At 38.9% G+C, this 19,332-nt stretch overlaps 1 protein-coding gene across 3 annotated transcripts in view; it reads right to left on the minus strand.

The window, feature by feature from the left end:
• galnt18 (polypeptide N-acetylgalactosaminyltransferase 18) overlaps window positions 1-19,332 on the minus strand; it is a 462,670-nt gene that overhangs the window by 290,266 nt on the left and 153,072 nt on the right. The window lies entirely within an intron of this gene.

Here is a 19,332-nt window from a genome sequence, read left to right on the forward strand (position 1 = left end):
TTTCTCTTATGAATGTAGATGTCCTTTTTTTACTTAGAACTACAGTGTTTGTATTGTTAAGATTGTAAATTGTATATTGTATTGATTTTAGTGTTGTTAGCCCCAAAATGATGACATCAGCATGGTTCAATGCTACGGAATCATGAGAGCTTTCCTTTTTCAAGGTCTTTAGCTTTGGACTGAAGCTGAGCCACTTACAATAACTGTGCAGCGTTAATCTGTTCTTGTATTGAAACTACTCAGATCCCGTTTCCCTTTTTGCTGGACAGCTGGTAATAAATCTCTGGTATCCCAGTCCCAATTAATCACCAGAGACAGGAGATCTTCCTCAGTTGAGGCTACAAATTCCTCAAATTCTCCATATAGCTCCAGTTAAGACTCGCATTATTATAGCAGAGATTCTTCGCTAACTTAGGGTTAAGTTCTAGAAGCAAGCAGCAGAGATTTCTCAATGGTGACACCCTATTATGATAATGACATCCAAAACATGGTAGGTAAGTTAGTCAAACTTTTTAGAAATGTAAACAACCTTCCTCCCCACCACCAATTCAGTCAATATTTATGGATATTATTTTTACTAATATATTTTCTGCTGCTCAAGGCTTTGTTGTTATTATGATGTTTTGTAATTATTAATTCACTATTTAGTTCAGGCTGATGAAGGTTGAACAAGTTTTATTTACTGGTTACATATTTTAGTACTACAGTAAAGTCTCACTTATCCAAGCTAAATGGGCTGGCAGAAGCTTGGATAAGCGAATATCTTGGATAATAAATAAGGAGGGATTAAGGAAAAGCCTATTAAACATCAAATTAGGTTATGATTTTACAAATTAAGCACCAAACCATCATGTTATACAGCAAATTTGACAGAAAAAGTAGTTCAATACGCAGTAATGTTATGTTGTAATTACTGTATTTACGAATTTAGCACCAAAATATCATAATATATTGAAAACATTGACTACAAAAATGGCTTGGATAATCCAGAGGCTTGGATAATCGAGGCTTGGATAAGTGAGACTCTACTGTATCTTTTATTACTATTCTGACAGTCCCTTATACGTTTATGGCCAGGTATACACTGTAAAATAAATATATTCATCATTGCAGTTATGGAGATTAAAATGATAAGTGAAATGTCTGTTGCTAATTTCAACATACCCTAATGATCCTTTCTTTATCTGGGTCATATAAGGACCACCAACTCCAAAAAACAGTGAGCCAGTGTGCTCTAGCAGTTTAAATGCCGGACTAGGACTCTGAATGGCCAAGGTTCAAATTCCTGCATAGCCATGAAAATCTACTGGGTAACCTTGAGCAAGTCGCACTCAGTCAGCCTTAGAAGAATGTAATGGCAAAGTCTTTCTAAACAAATTTTCCCAGGAAAACCTATGGTAGAGGTCCCCTTAGGATCACCATGAATGAGAAATGCCTTTAAAGTATTCAAAAATAAGCTCCACAACAGTTTTACTTATGGGAATGAGAGAAGAACTATCACAACTGTGCTACTATGTGCCAGTGTGTTTATGCTTGCAAGAGCATGGAAGTCTTCTGGTAATGTAAGGGTGGGGGAGTAATCACACACTAACATTGAGATGGAAATAATTTTGCTTTTTATGTTTGCCCATTCATTGACCAGGAGTGAAAAACGGTAATAATATAACTGCTTTTCACCAAGCCTTTGAAAATGTGGCTGACATGCTGCATTTCAGCTAGTTCTATAGCTTATAGCAGAAATAGATTTACAGATATTTAATCCATCTTTCCTTCTATCCTATGCACACAACAACAAGCAGTAAATACAAAAAAAACTTTTATTTGAAAAAACATAAAAACAAAACCGGCAGCTAGCAAAGTAATAGGAGCCTCCTTTTCAGTTCAGATGATTTTGCAAACTATAGCTCTTTAGTAATGCAATTCCACACAATATCCTTCTAAAAGATTTTCTGTAGAAAATCTTTTGATTATATCTGCTGTCTCCAGAGATGCACATTGAGCCACAAGCAACTCCTACACTATCACCCATAGGCCCAAAAGGCAACTTCAGCTGGCAAGATAAAAATATATATGAAGAAAACAGCTTATGTAATGATACTCTCTACCATTTGGGATCATAACTCCTGACTTATGTCAGAAAGCTTGTCCTTTTATCTTTATTTTTAACATAAATTGAAATGATGAAGCTCTTGGCTTCCTCTGCAATACTTTTTTACACCCTAACACCCCCCCCCCCCCAAAATATAACTTTGGCAAGAAACTAATGAAAGACTGGTAGTTCGTGCAGGCTTTCAGTCATCCCAAATCTTTAGCACTTCTTAATCTGTAAAAATTGGTTTGCTATTGGGATCATCTCAATTTCATTTTATAAAAAGAAGCCATTCCAAGGCATGACAAAAATGGCCCAGGCAGCCTACTGACAAACAGAAGAACAACAGTAACAACAACAACTGTTGTTGTTACTGTTACCTGGAAAGATCTGATAAACATAAAAGACTGTGATTTGAAACTTGAGAATGCTACCTGCATAATGTGCCAGGCAGCAATGTGCATTGAGGAGAATTTCTGCAGGACTAGGGATTCCAAGTTCTCCGTGTCCTATGTTTATTCATTCACAACCTCACCAAACATGCCTCTGTTACAGGTTCAACCTGCAGTGGTTCAGTCCAGTCTAGCTGTAAGTTGTTTTGCTTTTTGGGTTGCAAAAATACAGAATGGGGGATTAAGCATCCCACTCTTATTCGTTTGTCTACAATAGATGCATCAGTCAATTGATTTAGGGAAGTATGTGGGATCCAAGTTCAAGTTCAAATTTGGCAGGGACAGCCTGATTAACCTTAAAAATCTGACGTTTTCAGATGTTTTAAAAATGTCCTAGGGACATCTACATTGTCATATAATACAGTTTGAAGCTGTATTATTTGAGTCTACACTGTTCACATATAATGCAGTTTAACACTGCAATATATGCCAGTGCAGTTTGGGCCTCAGTTTCTTTCTCTCCTTTTCTCATTTTTCTCTTTGTTCTCTATGTACTTCAACTACATATTCTCTAATAAATATCCCAGTCTTGATTAAATCTCTTTCATTGCATTCAGCTGTTTTTGAAATGTACCCGTTTTGTCCTCCTACTGTTTTTGTGGATAACTAGGACCATGGATAAAGAGGATCTATGCCCGGCAAGTGCAAGCTAAACCAAATGGGCCAGGACAGAGAAACACTCACAAGTTGAAGCCAAGCCACAGAGGTTTATTCAATCTGACCAAAAGAGAAGTATAAGTGGATGCTTCAAAAGCATAACTTATAGAGAAAGGCAAAGCTTCTTATACAACATTCAAAATTCCAGCTCCTCTTCCGGATTGGCTGGGAGAGGGTCCAGTCTGGATCTGCACCCTAATTGGCTGAGGGCACTGCTGACATTGCTGCCTCCAGGCAGGAATTCCTTTTTCACAGGGAAAAGACAGTCTGGGTTTTGTCAGCTGGAGAACCAATCAACTGGTAGGATGTCCCCTGAGAGGTGGCATCATTTGTGAAGACAAAGCTTTTTTTTTATCAGTTTAACAGTCTGGTTCCGTGTGTGAGGTTCCTAAGACAAAAGATTTTGGCAACCAAGGGTTGGGTTTCAAATAAAAAGGTAAAATGTACATACTCTGAGTCTCTGTTATCGTTGTCAGCAATCTCTCAGACCAAGTAGACTATTTATCTAAACAAATATTTGCTGGCTTATCTGGTCTAAAATGGGAAGCTGTCTGTCTCTGCATATACAAACACAATGGATTATGATGAGTATTCTGACTGAGAACAGCCAGGGGAATTTGCCCAACCCTTCCTGACCAGGAAATGCCTCATCAGGGTTACAAAAGGTGATGATCTTTTTAATAAAAAGATACATTTTATTAAAGGGTTGAAACAATACAGTTTTTGTGGGGAAGAAGTTGTCGCCAATATTCTATCCTTCAAAATAGCAAGTTTGAATAATTCTTGGAAAATAATAAAATCTTATGTTTGTTATAAAGCCCTTGGCAAGCTACAAATCTTTTTTTTGGGGGGGGGGGGATTATTGTGGTTTGACAACATGATTACCCCTTTCCACTCTGCTAATTTCAAATGCTGCAAATTGAATTCAACGTGCTAAAGTAGATTGCATTCAATGAACTCAAACTGGAGAAGTCAGCAGAATACTCCATCCCATATGTTCAGTATAAAGCAAATTGCTGCAGCCTTTCCTAGCTTATATGTTCTTCCTCATTAATAACATTTCCCATTTTGACCACACCGTGAAATTTTAGAAGGCACGAGAAGAGCTTATTCAACTTGCCACACTTTGTCTTACAAATGGTGTGGCAAGTTATATTTTGATTGTTTGAGATCTTGCAAAATATTTTTGAACAAAATGTTTTTTGTCAACCATACAATGTATTTTCCCTGTTAGCCCCCATTTTATACCACACACACATACAATAGAGCCAGTTTCATGGCCACAACCAAGTCCAAGATCTCATGCCTAGCACACACATTTCTTTATCATGTTATAATTCCTTTTACTCTCATTCTACCAGAAAAACAGCTCAACAAAGTACTGAACAATTTGTATGAGTTTAAATACATCAGTAATCAACAGAATTATCCTTCTGAAGATCTCAAATCAGGCATGTGTTTAAACGTGTTGCTAAATTACATCTCTGAGCAAAACAAACCTAGGTGTTCATGTATATCCATTGCTTTGTCTCTGTGAATGGAAAAGAAAATTGGTAAATTGAGTGGTAAATTGAGAGAATGACATTTCAGAAGACTGATGCCTCCTTTTACATTGTGACTTTCATAAAGAGAGGTATTAATTTAAAGCTCTATAGAAGGGCTTCATAAACTTTTCTACTTGGGAAGAAATATGGAGCCCTGAATATATAGGTAAATAAAATAAGTATACAAATCAAATATTTACTTATAACAAATCAGTATTTGCAAGGCTTGCTAAACAGGCTGATATTCCTTTTTATGATGTACAGCTGAAACACCTTTTGCAGAGTCCACTATAAACACTGCACGTTATATTAACCTACTTATGTAAATGTCTAGGTGGTGTTCAGAAATCTTTTACTGTTGACAGATTTTTCATGGCCCCAACATTGAGCTAAGGGTCCCAGTTTGGGGTCAGGACCCACAACTTAAGAAATAGTTTGTCTTAGAAAATGTATGTGGCTTTATTAATGTTTGTTGTTGTCATTACAAAAATGGTTAACTAATGTAAACACTATTGTAAACTTCTTGTGCAAAAGGAAAAATGGTTAAAGTTGCTCATGGAAGTTTGATTTCCTCTTCCTCATTTCTTTCTTCTTCCTTAGCATTATAACAGGTTTACTTTACCTGAACATGGTTATTCACAATGACATTTACAACCCTGATGAATGAAAATAGTACAGGTGAGACTAATCAATCCAGTAAAGCCTAATGGAGAACTTTTGTGTAGTTTTCAAAGCTTGCATATATGCAGGATTGTGTTGAGGCTGTGTTACTTTAAGAATATAATGGAAATAAATTCATACAATGCACATTTGAATTTATAGTGAGGATTACAAGGCACACAAAAACTCACGGACCTATTAAATACTTGTGCAAAGATAACCTTACACTCCCTCTCTTTGAAGCATACAATCATGAATAGCTGGCAAAAAAAACCATGCTGCAAATTGCTCCAGCTGTTTACTTGGCCTGAACTGCTTCAATTCCCTCACCTTCAGCAAGTAGACTGTGAGAGACAACAGTGGAAGAAGGCATTGGGGTGACTCACTGCTTATAGATCACAGCACCATTCCCCAAGACCAGCAGAGACAAGCCGACTGCAAATTCCTGTCAGTCTATTCCAGGAGCAATGAAGTCTCATAAATAAATAAAAAAAGAACAACACATGGTTGTAATTTGACACTGCCATTTATTTATGTGATTAAAGTTGTTACAATCGTCTCTTCTTCTATATTAAAAGAGTATACAAAAGCAGAAGTAAAAGGCAAACCATGCCCTGACCAAATCTGTGAAATAGAGGGGTAAGTTGCTGAATAATGTTCTAAAGCATTTGTTATGTTTTTCATTGATTCTTTTTTGATCCCAAGCAGACATTGAATACTTACTAAAGGTAAAGGTTTCCCCTGACGTTAAGTCCAGTCGTGACCGACTCTGGGGGTTGGTGCTCATCTCCATCTCCAAGCCGAAGAGCCGGCGTTGTCCGTAGACAAGGTCATGTGGCCGGCATGACTGCATGGAGCGCTGTTACCTTCCCGCCGGAGCGGTACCTATTGATCTACTCACATTTGCATGTTTTCGAACTGCTAGGTTGGCAGGAGCTGGGGCTAACAGCGGGCGCTCATTCCGCTCCTGGGATTTGAATCTGGGAACCTTTGGTCCGCAAGTTCAGCAGCTCAGTGCTCTAAACAGATTATATGGGCCTTATCAGAAAGACCTGGTGAAGCGCCCCACTTCACCTGGCCTTCGCAACAAAAACGAGAGGCAACAGAGCAAATCTGTCACCCCGCACACAACTCCCTCTCAGCAACAGTTTCTTTATCACATGGGGAAAGTGTCACCCTCACAGAGAGGCCTCCCTCAAAGAGAGTGCCTCCCATGTTGGGGGGAAAGCACTTGACAATGTTTTCACTCAGGTTAGGGGTGGGGCCTCCGCTGGAACTCACACAATGTTGTGTGCTCTCCAGTGTGCGGCTCCATCCTCTACATGGGGTGACAGCATCCTAGGATGCTGAATTCACCCTGCCTAATGAGGTCATAAGGTTGGAGCCACACTGACAATAATGCACTTCAAGCTGCATTATATGCCATTTAGATCCAGTCTGTGTGTGTCCATAATAGATGGACAGAAATGTAAAGTCAAGGTGCTGAGAATATGAGAATATCCCCACTAAGATGTTAGTGAGGAGAACTGAGACAAGAATAGGGGCTAAAAATATGCTCCTTGTAATGTGTGCCCACAATGTGGGTGGTGCTTACAAGGTCACTGTAGGGTCAATGTGGGCTAGAAAAAATGTGATGCCAAACAGAACTTTTTCATCAGCATGGACTGGGGTTTATTATAGAGTTATAGTGCTATTATTCCACTTTAATATCCATGTTCCATCTTATGCAATCTTAGATTTGCATTCTGTTTAGCCATGGCAATAGTCCAAAATACTCCAAAATCCAAAATTGTCCACATGGTTGGCTAAGATAGCAATACCTTTACTTTCCAATAGTTCAATGTATCTAAATTTTTTACCAAGTGTTATAAATATTATCTAAAATTACCTTCATCCTATGGGTATAATTTGTGTTTAGACTACTGTCTCATATCCAAAGTGCACACATGCAAATACAGGTACTCCCAAATAAAATACAAAGTGTTTCTGGTTCCAAGCAGTCCAAATAATGGATACTCAACCTGACATGGTTGGAAATGAAATGTTGAGAATGAGGTCACAACATATTTAATTGAATCAAATATTGACTGCTATTTACAAAAACCACTGATGTCAATACAGCTATCCTTTCAATCAGATGTCAAAAGGGAACTGCTTTTTGCTCTTTTGGAAATTGTATTCAAACAAACCTTTTATATTGATAAAAGCCAGCCCTATTACATGCAAAAGTGGCCAGTCCAGGGATAGAATATGAAGGAAATCAACATCCCTGGGCTGTTTCTCTCTGGAAGCTAGGGCTCCTGAAAATACAAAAGCAAGCAGATGTGGCTACAATTATCAGAAATGCCAAGATACATGTCAATGCCTGCCTTTCTGACTGATATTAATGCTCATATAGTCCTCAACTAAGGTATTTTACCCCAAGCATTTAGGAATAATATGAAAATTCTCTCTCTTTTGTGAACCAAAATCTCATTATTCACAATTCAATTTGTTTTAAAATAGGATCATTTTTTCTGAGATACAGCCTAGTGAAAACCCACTGTTAAACAGAACTTGTTTGTGTTTGCCTAATTATTGGCACTAAAGAGCTCATCACCATAGGCCAGGGGTCCCCAAACTAAGGCCCGGGGGCCGGATGCGGCCCTCCAAGGTCATTTACCTGGCCCCCGCCCTCTGTTTTATAATATGATATTTTTATATCCGTTTTAATAATATATATTGTATATACATATAATATTAATACTAATATTATAATGATACTAATAATAATACCATATAATAATTTTAATTATATGTTATATGTGACATATAATATTACAGTATAGTGGTATAGTTCAAAATAGTAATATATAATGGTAATATTGTGCTATGCTAATAATATAATATATTGTATGTACATACAGCTGCTCTGAGTCCCCTTCAGGGTGAGAAGGGCGGGATATAAATGTAGTAAATAAATGCAGTAAAAAAATAATTAATTTTAGACTTAGGCTCATCCAAAGTCTGAAATGACTTGAAGGCACACAACAACAACAATTCTAATTAACTTGACTATCTCATTGGCCAGAAGCAGGCCCACATTTCCCATTGAAATCAAGATAGGTTTATGTTGGTTAAAATTGTTTTCATTTTAAAATATTGTATTGTTCTTTCATTGTTGTTCTTGTTTTGCACTACAAATAAGACATGTGCAGTGTGGATAGGAATTTGTTCATTTTTTTTTCAAATGATAATTTGGCCCCTCTACAGTCTGAAGCATTGTGGACCGGCCCTCTGCTTTAAAAGTTTGAGGACCCCTGCCATAGGCTATTACTCACAGCTGCGTATGATTGCCTTCCAAATGTAGGGTCTTGGGGGCGGGACCGTAGATAACTGTAGAGACCTATTCTTGCCCCACGTGTTCTTGCGCAGTGTGGACATTGCTTTCCAGATGGAAGACGGTCCTGATAAGAGTTGGCTTGACATGCCTTCCTCTTGACATATTTCTCCCTTTCACCCTTCATTCATGACTCTTTGAATTCCACAGCATTGTTGGTCCCACCTGACCTCCAATTAGAATGCTCAAGGGCCAGGGCTTCCCAATTCTCAATGTCTATGGTACAGTTTTTAAGGTTGGCTGTAACCTCATCTTTAAATCTCTTTTGCTGTCCACCAACATTCCGTTTTCTGTTCTTGAGTTGAGAGTAGAGTAAATGTTTTGGTCAGACTTTCAGATAATGTGGCCAGTCCAGCAAAGTTGATGATGAAGGATCATCACTTCAGTGCTGGTGGGCTTTGCTTCTTCCAGAATGCTGACATTGATTTAGCTCAGATGGTGTTGGATTTCAGTGTCGATGTTGACTTTTGTGGAGAGGTGGCGGCCAAGGTAGTGGAAACTGTTAACATTTTCTAACATTACACCATTATGCTGTATTTTTGGCACTACAAAGGGATTGGTTGATGCCTGCTGATAGAGCACTTTGGTTTTCTTGATGTTCATTGAGATGCCAAGCTTTTTGTATGCTTCTGCAAAGGTGTTTAAAGTGGATTGTAGGTCTTCTTCTGAATGAGGACTGCCTACATTATCATCAGCATATTGGGAGTTCTAGAATAGATGTTGTGACCTTGGTTTTGGTTTTCAGTCTGCTGAGGTTAAATAGCTTGCCATTTGTCTGATAGATGATTTCCATGCTGGTGGGAAGCTTCCCATCAATAAAAGGTAGTACCATAGTGATGAAGATGCAACCCAGGCAGAAAGCACCACTGTTAAACAGGCCTAGTTTGTGCTTTCCTAACTTCTGGCACTGAAGAGCTATTGTTCTTTGAATGATCTAGTTGACCATGACTAATTTTTATTTTTCAGCTCAGATGTTTTTGCAAACTATAGCTCCTTAGTAATGCAGTTCCACATAATGTCCTTCTAAAAGAGTTTCTGTGGAAAATCTTTTGATTATCTCTGCTGTCTCCAGAGGGGGAGAGCCAAAGTTTGCCCATGTTTGCCCTAGTGGATACCAAGGACCCACTGTATGGAATAATAATTTTACTTATAAAAGAAATTGCAGGTGTAGGACATAATTGTTGGTCCTTACTACAGTAGAGCACTTAATCTCTGTGTGTGTGTGTCTCTCTACCTACCTACCTACCTACCTACCTACACACACACACACACACACACGAACTTATTTATTTGAGAAACCCAATGAAATTTTTTTGGATTTCAAAAGGAATTTATATGTTGTATTCTCTCTACTTGTGTATTTGCTGTATTTTACACTATATTGATACATACAGCCAGGCCTGTAGCGAGGGGGGGGGGGGTTAGGGGTTCAACCCCCCCCCCCAAAATTTTTCAAGTTATAAAAAAAATCTCGTTTACTCATGAATTTTAACTGGTTAACCAAATCCCCATGCTAAGTCTATGAGATGCAAAACATTAAGAGTCCCTCCAGGCACTATCTCAAGCAGATATTGACAGATTTGTAGCAGGGAGGGGTATGTGCTAGGGGTTCAACCCCCCCCCCCCCCGAAATTTTCAAAACCCCTCCCGAAATTTTTTTCTGGCTACGGCCCTGCATACAGCCCTGAGGTTTTTGGATTTAAGCCCTCTATAAATATTTGTCAATAAGTACACAATAAACTTGTGCAGTATGGCATACCATGTTGGATACACTGGATCTGTTCTCGTGGGGAATAACAACAGGATTGAGGCCCTATTTTTGCAAGAACAGCACAAAATGAACAAGTTGAAAATCTCCAAAAACTATAGAATCTGCATTTTTCAAAAAGAAAAAAACACTAATCTAATTTGTAATTTTTCTTAGTTATTTGCTTTGATAAGACAGAGTACAACTTTTCTCTGTATGTATTACATTGGCTAAATTGGTTTGTCATCCTAATATATGCATCATTATTTCTCCATAACAAAAGTCAGTATTTTACTTTGAATATTTATCACATGGGAACAATCTCCTTAAATATTACAAATGCTACTCCTAAATTGACTGCATTAAGGCTTTAAAATAAACTGGCAGAAGAAGGGCTACATATGAGAAACACAACATAAAAGCCTGTAATGAGAGTTGGGAATTATTGGCATTGTTGCTGAGCTACAATAATTAGATCAAACCACAGGCTGGAATTACATAATGATGGCCTAACTACATCTAGAATTATCAAATTTATAGTTACATTATGACCTTAAAATTTTCATTTCCTTTTAGCTATTTCCCTCCCAGAACAATGGCAATGACACAAATCAACATTTTCCATATTACAGTGGGAAGGAGCAGGGAAATCAGTTTGCTTTGTTTCCTGCACAAATCACTCTTAACAAATTATTAGTGCATTTCTGGTCTGCTTCTAGAAGCAAAATGCCCTTTATTCCAAGAGGGGATTCTAGAAATCCTGGAGGACATGGCTATTTGGTCTAAACCCTGGGTTCACAAAAGGAGCTCATTGCTATCTGCACATCAAAACTTTGTATTTACTAATAAGATTTTGCCTATTTATTTCATAAAATCTTCAAGATTGAAATACCTTGTTTTTGATACAGGGATCTGTGAATGGAAGGAAACTGTGTCATGGGCCCATTCACCTCCCCAGGGGAATCTCCTGAATTGTAATGTGTCAGATATCCCTGGAGATAGGAAATTACTCTCAAATCATATAAAAGCAGTCCTGCTTGCCCATCTCATCTTATTCAAGAAGGTCCTCTGTTAAGGCTTGAGGGCACAAGAAGAGGCATACATGGGGAATCCTTTCTGCAGGAACTTTGTTCCATGAAGATATTTCAGAAGACAAGACACTCTTCTTAAGGAATTCCAGATGCTTATTTTCACAAAGTAGTATGAGCTGATGCTGACTACGAAGTTCAACTGGTATGAGAATTGTTTTTTTACATAGAGGGTACTCACAAGTTCTGAAACTTAAAACAAACCCAGGGCTTCAGAATTCTTCTATTCTAAAGAAGGGCAGAGGACACATGTCTCCTTGAAGATTTTAGGAAAAGATAAATATCTGAAGAAACTATTTAAATCTAAAGAAACAGTCACATATCCATTTATGCTTCAAACTCACTTTTGGAAAGATTTTTTGCTGCTGTGCTGACATCTTCCTCATATATCATCTTAAACATAAGCCTCTAATATATTTTCCACTCTTATTGTATCCCTTGTATTTGATTCTCTGCTTCGACTGTTGCCAATGAATTTGGAAGGTTTCAAATGAATAAAATTAATTGTTAAAAGATCAATCATTTCTCTGCTTGTTGGGAAATTGCCTGCTGTCAAGCCACACAATAAATCAACTGTGAAGTAAAATTCCATGGTTTGTTTAATTGCTGTTGCTTTTTGGAGTGCCAATGGAGCACTGTGCATCAGTATGCTTCAGCTTGTTAATGACAAATTAACATTCCCACAGTTTGCTGTCTTGTTATAACCTTTCTGACAAATAGCCCTTTGCAAAATGTAGGAAAAGACATTTATGTGATGCGCAGCCAAAGATTTGTCTACATTGGCCACTTTATCTGGGAACAGCCTGGATCAACAATGATGGAAACCATACACATTGAGCTGAATATGTGTTGTTGTCCCCATGAACAAGCTGAACTTACACTGCATCAGTCTTGCTGGCCAGTCCCCTGCTTTCAGTACCGCTGCTTCCTTGACATCCTCAGAACCTTGTGGAAAACTACCCAGTCCATTGTTACTTCTGCTGCAGTCAGAAATGGGTGTATTGATCTATGATAAATAAAGGAGATACTCTTCCCCTCCATGTTGATTGTATGGGAAAAGGCACAACTGTGAAAAACTGATCAGGGCAAATTGGACCTGACCCAGCTGTCCACAGGGCAAAAGAACCTTTCTTAGCTTTGCTTTGCTTAGCTCAGAGCACAGTTGATTAAGGCCAAAAAGAAGATGGTCTGTAAATTGTCTGAATTGCCAACATCGGCTTCAGTGTGTAACCAAAGATGAAGCAGGCTGGGGAGCATTCCATCCAGTGGAAGCTGATCATAGAAATGTGCTGGAGTACCTACAAATTCATAGAGAGATATTTTCTAAGGTAAAAAACCCCCCCATATTTTTAAAATTTGTGGCTTTCCACATCCACGGGGTCTTGTACTGCTAACCCCAGCAGATATACCTATCTCAAGTATGTTTATATTATTTAGTATAGTCCAAAAAAACACCTACTACATAATTTCAAAATTAGCATGTACTAGGAACACTGTCTGATCCACTAGCTTACACAGTTCAATTGATTGACTTTGTCCTTTCATTCCTAGATCTTGGATGGGAGAACAAGAAGGCTGATATTCTTATTGTCATTAGTCAAAGAGGTGTATTTTACAAGCAAACTAGCTACTGGACTAGTAGCATCTAGCACTGAGATACAGTGTTGAGAAATAGTGGCACAGCACTATTTAGAGCAGGAATGAGCAAACATTTTTGCCTTGGGGCTGCATTGTGGGTCCTGCTAGTAGGGTCAGGCCAGGAAGGAGATAGGGCGGGCACATACTGGGTGGGAGATGGCCTGGAAAAGGACAAGGCCAGGAGGGGGTAGGGCAGGGCCATGGTCATACTCAAGTTGTCCTCCCAGCATAAGGAAGGATCTGCTTGTCTCATACTTATGTTGGGAGGAAGGCGGGACATGCAGCAACTGCCCCAATCCTCCTTCCCATCCTCCTACCCTGATCCTCGGGCTGTCCTCTTGGCATTATGCTGGGAGGAGGGCAAGACAGGCGATGGCTGAGTGTGCTCCAGAAGGCTTTCAGCCACCGTGTGCCTTCCTCAAGCTGTCCTCCCAGCATAAGGATGGGATTGCTCGCACTGTCCTTATGCCAGGAGAAGGGTGAGACACACAATGGCTAAGAGAGCTCCAGAGGGCTCTCAGCTACTACGTGCCTCCCTCCCTCATCTTTTTGGCATAAGAATGCAGCAGGCCACCATGTCCTTATGCCAAAAGATCAGGGAAAATGAGGAGGGCCTGAGGTAAGTGGCCACCCTGGCCAGGAGGCCGCATCCGGTCCCTGGGCCTTAGTTTGCCTCTGCCTGATTTAGAGATACAGTACGGTAAAAAAATACCTTGTTGCATTGAAAAGTAGTCTGTACAGATGCCACAGACCAGTAGAAAGTGAGAAATAGTGGCACAGCATTGGCATTGTGATAGTACTAGTATTGTTTTCAGTTTAAAATAGCTAACCTATTTTGCCAGTGGAATCAATTCCATTAAAAAACCTGACAATGAGATATGTTATTGCTGCGTTATACCATTTTATGTCTACTCACTTGAGCCTTCATCATATGGTTTTGTTTTTAGTTTGGTAAACAAACAGTTTTGTCAAAAAACATAATCATAAAAATGTCAGGGAAGCATTTTGGACCTTTTAAGCCACATTAAAGAGAAATTTTGAACAAGCACAAAATTGTTGTGTGCTCAAATGATACAAACAGATATTTCAAGGCAATGACATACACCAATATTAAACATAGGTTTGGTAGAGTGGTATGCCAGCTGCCCTTTTTTATTGCTAGGTATATTCACACCCACATACTCACACAAAATCATTTAAGAGAAGGAGCAGAAAATATAATTGAAACTCAGAGTCTGGAAAAACCATTTTTGGATTACAGCTCCAATAATCTAACAGCAGTATACTGATAGGATGATTCTGCGAAATGCAGCCCAAAAATAACTTTTCCAAACTCAATGGAACTTGTGAACCAGGAAATAAAGTGTCTATGTTATTTTGTACACGGCAGATTCATGGATACAGTGATACCTTGACTTAAGTGTTTAATTTGTTCTGTGACTGAGATCTTAACTCAGAATGTTCTTATCTCAAAGCTAATTTCTCACTGAAACACTGTGAAATGCCATGAATCCATTCCAGCCGTCAAACCCTCCCCCATTTGTTACGTGTTTTTAAATAAGAAAATGTACTTTATAAATAACAAATAAGGTATAAATGCACATTCACATGGAGCAATAAAAAAGAAATATCAACTTTAAAATGGTAGAAGCACAAAGCTCTGGCAAGGAAGCATAAAGCACAAAGTGAAGAGGTAGAAGCATCATTCTTTTCATACTGTACTCATTATAGCTTCTCTTCCTCTCTCTCGTAATGAAGCCAAACATATCAAGAACAAAAACCACACAAAAGCAAAAGTTTCAAATTGGGAAAATGTGCACAACTGTGTATTTTGTCTTAATATACTGCACATTTAGTTCTAGTATACATTTGCTGATAGCATTTGTCATTTTTTCAACAATTGCTTTAAAATCAAGTGTATTTTATTATGTGTGAAATGGAAGCTGTAGTTAAACATTCCTGTTTTCTTGTTTATTTGTTTTTTTTAAATCCTGGTCTTGTTTTCGTCTTCAGTTGAAAACCAAAATTTGTGTACCTAAATTTGCTCCACTGTGCATTTTTTTAAATTTAGTAAGGATCACTCGTATTTCCATGACAATCTTTAAATTAATTCTTTTGTGTGTGTCTTGCTTGTTTACCAGCCTCTTCATTTGTAAACATCCTCTCTAGGAAAATTAATGATTTATGATCTCAATTTACAAATCTCTTTTCAGAAGTGGTAATGCCACTGCTGTTTATTCCTAGCAATATAATAGCTTTGCCTTTAAAAAACTACATTAGAAGAAATCACCCCTTGGGTAGGTGAGGAATAATACTTTGCAATTTCATTTTTAAAGCATCTTTTACTGATATTCAGTAATCATTCCTTGTACCATTCCTGTGTTGTGACAAATGACATAAAAGCATAATTGCCCCATTTTACAAAGTGGCTGATGATTATATGATGTAAATTATTGCTCTCTGAGAAAGCTGAAATTAAAAGCTCCTAAAAATCAGTATTTTTAATTAACTTTTCTGATCTATCGGTGGCAGATGTAGTTGTGCCTTCAAGTAACTTCCAACTTATGGTGACCCTAAGAGTATCCTGTCACAGAGTTGGCAGGATTTGATCAGAAAGGGAGTCTGCTTTTGCCTTTTTCTGAGACAGAGGATATGACTTCCATAAGTAACCCCATGGGTTTCCATGAATGAGGATTCAAACTCTGGTCATAGTCTAATGCTCAAACCACTACTTAAGATGTATCTAAAAGGAATTAGAAATACTGACATTGAGATAGGGGGATTCCATTCTCACAATAATACAACAAGATGCCTTTATCAGTTTTACTTTAAAAACTTCATAGCATAATAGAACCATCTATTTTACTTGGGACTATATTGGGTCACCACATCAAAGCACATTGGAGGATGGTTCAGATGGGACAAACCTATTTGTGCAGTGAAGATGATTCATGGATGATGATTATTCAGGCCAGAGGGGGACTGGCAGTGTGGGTGAAAGTGTTGGTAAATGCTGCCTTAGTACAAGGCAAAATTCCAGCTAGCCTTAAGGAAGTCTCAGTAAAATCTCTACTAAAGAAACCAGCACTAGATCCCACTCAACTAAATAATTGGTCCACGCTCGGATTACATCCCACTTGGATTACTGCAACATGCTCTACGTGGGGCTGCCTTTGAAGACGGCCCAGAAGCTTCAATTAGTACAACGGGCGGCAGCAAGGCTTATACCACTCCTCTGTTGCATCAGCTCCACTGGCTGCCAATATGCTACCGAGCCCAATTCAAAGTGCCGATCTTGGCCTACAAAGCCCTAAACGGTTCCGGTCCAACCTGTCCGAACATATCTCCTCCTATGAGCCTATGAGAACCTTAAAATCATCTGGGGAGGCCTTGCTCTCGGTCCCACCTGCCTCAAAAGTGCGGCTGGTAGGGACGAGAGACAGGGCCATCTCAGTGGTGGCTCCTTGGCTGTGGAATTCCCTCCCTAGTGATATCCAGCAGGCTCCATCCCTTTTGAGTTTTAGGGAAAAAGTGAAGACCTGGCTCTGTGAGCAAGCGTTTAATGAATGAGTTCTGTTGGCTTTGACGCGGTCTGGATTAAGGTTCACGCCCAAGGTTTTGTGGATGAATGGTTCAAGTACTTTGCATTGTATTGTTTTAAATTTATTTATTGTATATTGTTAATCTGTTTAACTGTTTTAATTGTTCATGTTTTAATCTTTTGTATTGTATATTGGCATCGAATTCTGCCAGATAGTGAGCCACCCTGAGTCCCTTTGGGTGAGAAAGGCGGGATAGAAATGATGGAAATAAATAAATAAAATAAAATAAAATAATTATCAGCCAGTGTCAAATCTCTCTTTTTAGGGCAAGGTTCTGGAGAAAGTAGTGACCTCTCAGCTTCAAAGTTTCTTGGAATAAACCAATTATCTGGATCCATTTCAATCTGGTTTCAGACCTGATTACAGAACTAAAACAACATTGGTTGCCTTGGTAGATGATCTACAAAGAGAGCTAGAGAGGGGGAGTGTCCCTGTGGATTCTCCTGGACCTCTCAATGGCGTTTGATAACATCAACTATGGTATCCACCTAGATCATCTTCCGTGCGATGGGATTAGGAGGCACTGTTCTACAGTGGCTCCATTCTTTCCTAAAAGATTGAACCCAGAAGATGGAGCTGGGTGACTCCTGTCTGACCCCTTGGTCAATGGTCTGTAGGTTCCTCAAGGATCTATTCTGTCACCCATGCTGTTCAATATCTACATGAAACTGCTGGGAGAGATCATCCAGAGCTTTGGAATCCGGTGCCATATTTATGCAAATGACACCTACCTCTCTTACTCCTTTCCACCAAAAGCCAAATATGCCATACCGGTCCTGAATCGGTGTCTGTCATCTGTAATGGACGGGATGAGGGCAAATAGATTGAAATTAAATCTTTACAAGACAGAGATGCTCCTAGTAAGACAGAAGCCAGATCAGGGTATAGGGATACAACCTGGATGAGGTTACACTCCCCCTGAAAACAAAGCTTGGGGTGATCCTGGATTCATCACTGACCCTGGAGGCTCAGGCGTTGGTGGTGGTCAGGAGTGCCTTTGCACAATTAAAACTTCTGCGCTAGCTCTGCCCATAACTGGAGACGCTGGATCTGACCATGGTAGTAATAATAATAATTTATTTCTTATATCCTACCTCCATCTCGCTGAAGGGACTCGGGGCAGCTTACATGGGGACAAAGCACTAAAACAATAGTTAACATATACATACAACAGTTAATATAGTACATGCCTTAATTGCATTCCGACTGGACTACTGCACCACACTCTATGTGAGGCTGCCTTTAAAGAGTGCTTGGAAACTTCAGCTGCTTCAGAGATCAGAAGCCAGGCTACTAACAGGAGCAACATACAAACAGAGAACAGCTCCCATGCTGCGGTAGGTCCACTGGATTCCAGTTTGCTACCAGGCGAAATTTAAAGTGCTGGTTGTCACCTTTAAAGCCCCAAACGGTTTGGGTCCAGACTACCTGGCTAACCACCTCTCCTCATATGAGCGTGCCTGGGCACTATGCACATCTGTGGAAGCCCTCCTCTTGGTCCCACCCCCGTCTCCAACCCAGCTGATGGGAACATGAGAGAGGGCCTTCTCTGCAGTTGCCCCCCACTTCTGGAACTCCCTCCTGAAGGAGATCAGAATGGCCCCATCATATCCTCCTTTTGAAAGTAAATAAAAACTTTCCTATGTATCCAGGCATATGTCCCCTGATGGGTGAGAAGGGCGGGGTAGAAATGATGTAATAAATAAATAAATAAATAAATAAATGGAGTGTAAATGTTCAAAGATCCAGCATTATGAAATAAAGAATAGAATTTAGACATGGCTTTTAACTTTGTTTTATTAACATTGTGTAATTTATTATTATTGTTTTCATGTGATCTGCTTTATTGTTGAATACTCTGTTTTGTTTATTTTGAATTGTTTTAATCTATTGTTGTATTTTATGACATTGAATGTTTGCCTTTTTTTCTTGTGAACTGCCCTGATTTCCCATGGGGAGATAGGGCGGGATAGAAATAAAGTTTTACTTACTTGCTTACACCTTGGCAATAGTAGCATTCTTATCAGATCATGATGATGCTGGTAATAGGAGTAATAGTACTTATTGTATTTCAAAAAATTATATTATATTTTTCTTAATACAAGTGAAGTGAAGTGCCTATCATTAATTTCTTTTGTGATAAGAGTAGTAAAATAAAAATCCAGGGACACGGAGGCAGCAATGTTAGTCTGTTGCAGCAAATCAACAACAAAAATGTATATTTTACCTTTATGACTTTTAAAGATTATTAAGTTTTATTTGCAAAAAAATCCATGAACTTTGTTTATTGGAGAACATAACTTCTTAAGTGTGTTTCTCTGTAATTATTGATCATTTCTCTAATTAGAATTATATTGTGTTTCATGAGTGGTGTGATGTCTCATGGGCCTCAGAGTTCTAACCCTAGTGCCATCATGGACAATGATGACGACAACATGGGGTTTTTGCCGCCTGAGCAGGAGACGGAGTCATTCCA

This window comes from Anolis carolinensis, chromosome 1 (genome assembly GCF_035594765.1).
Source record: "Anolis carolinensis isolate JA03-04 chromosome 1, rAnoCar3.1.pri, whole genome shotgun sequence".
NCBI lineage: Eukaryota > Metazoa > Chordata > Lepidosauria > Squamata > Dactyloidae > Anolis > Anolis carolinensis.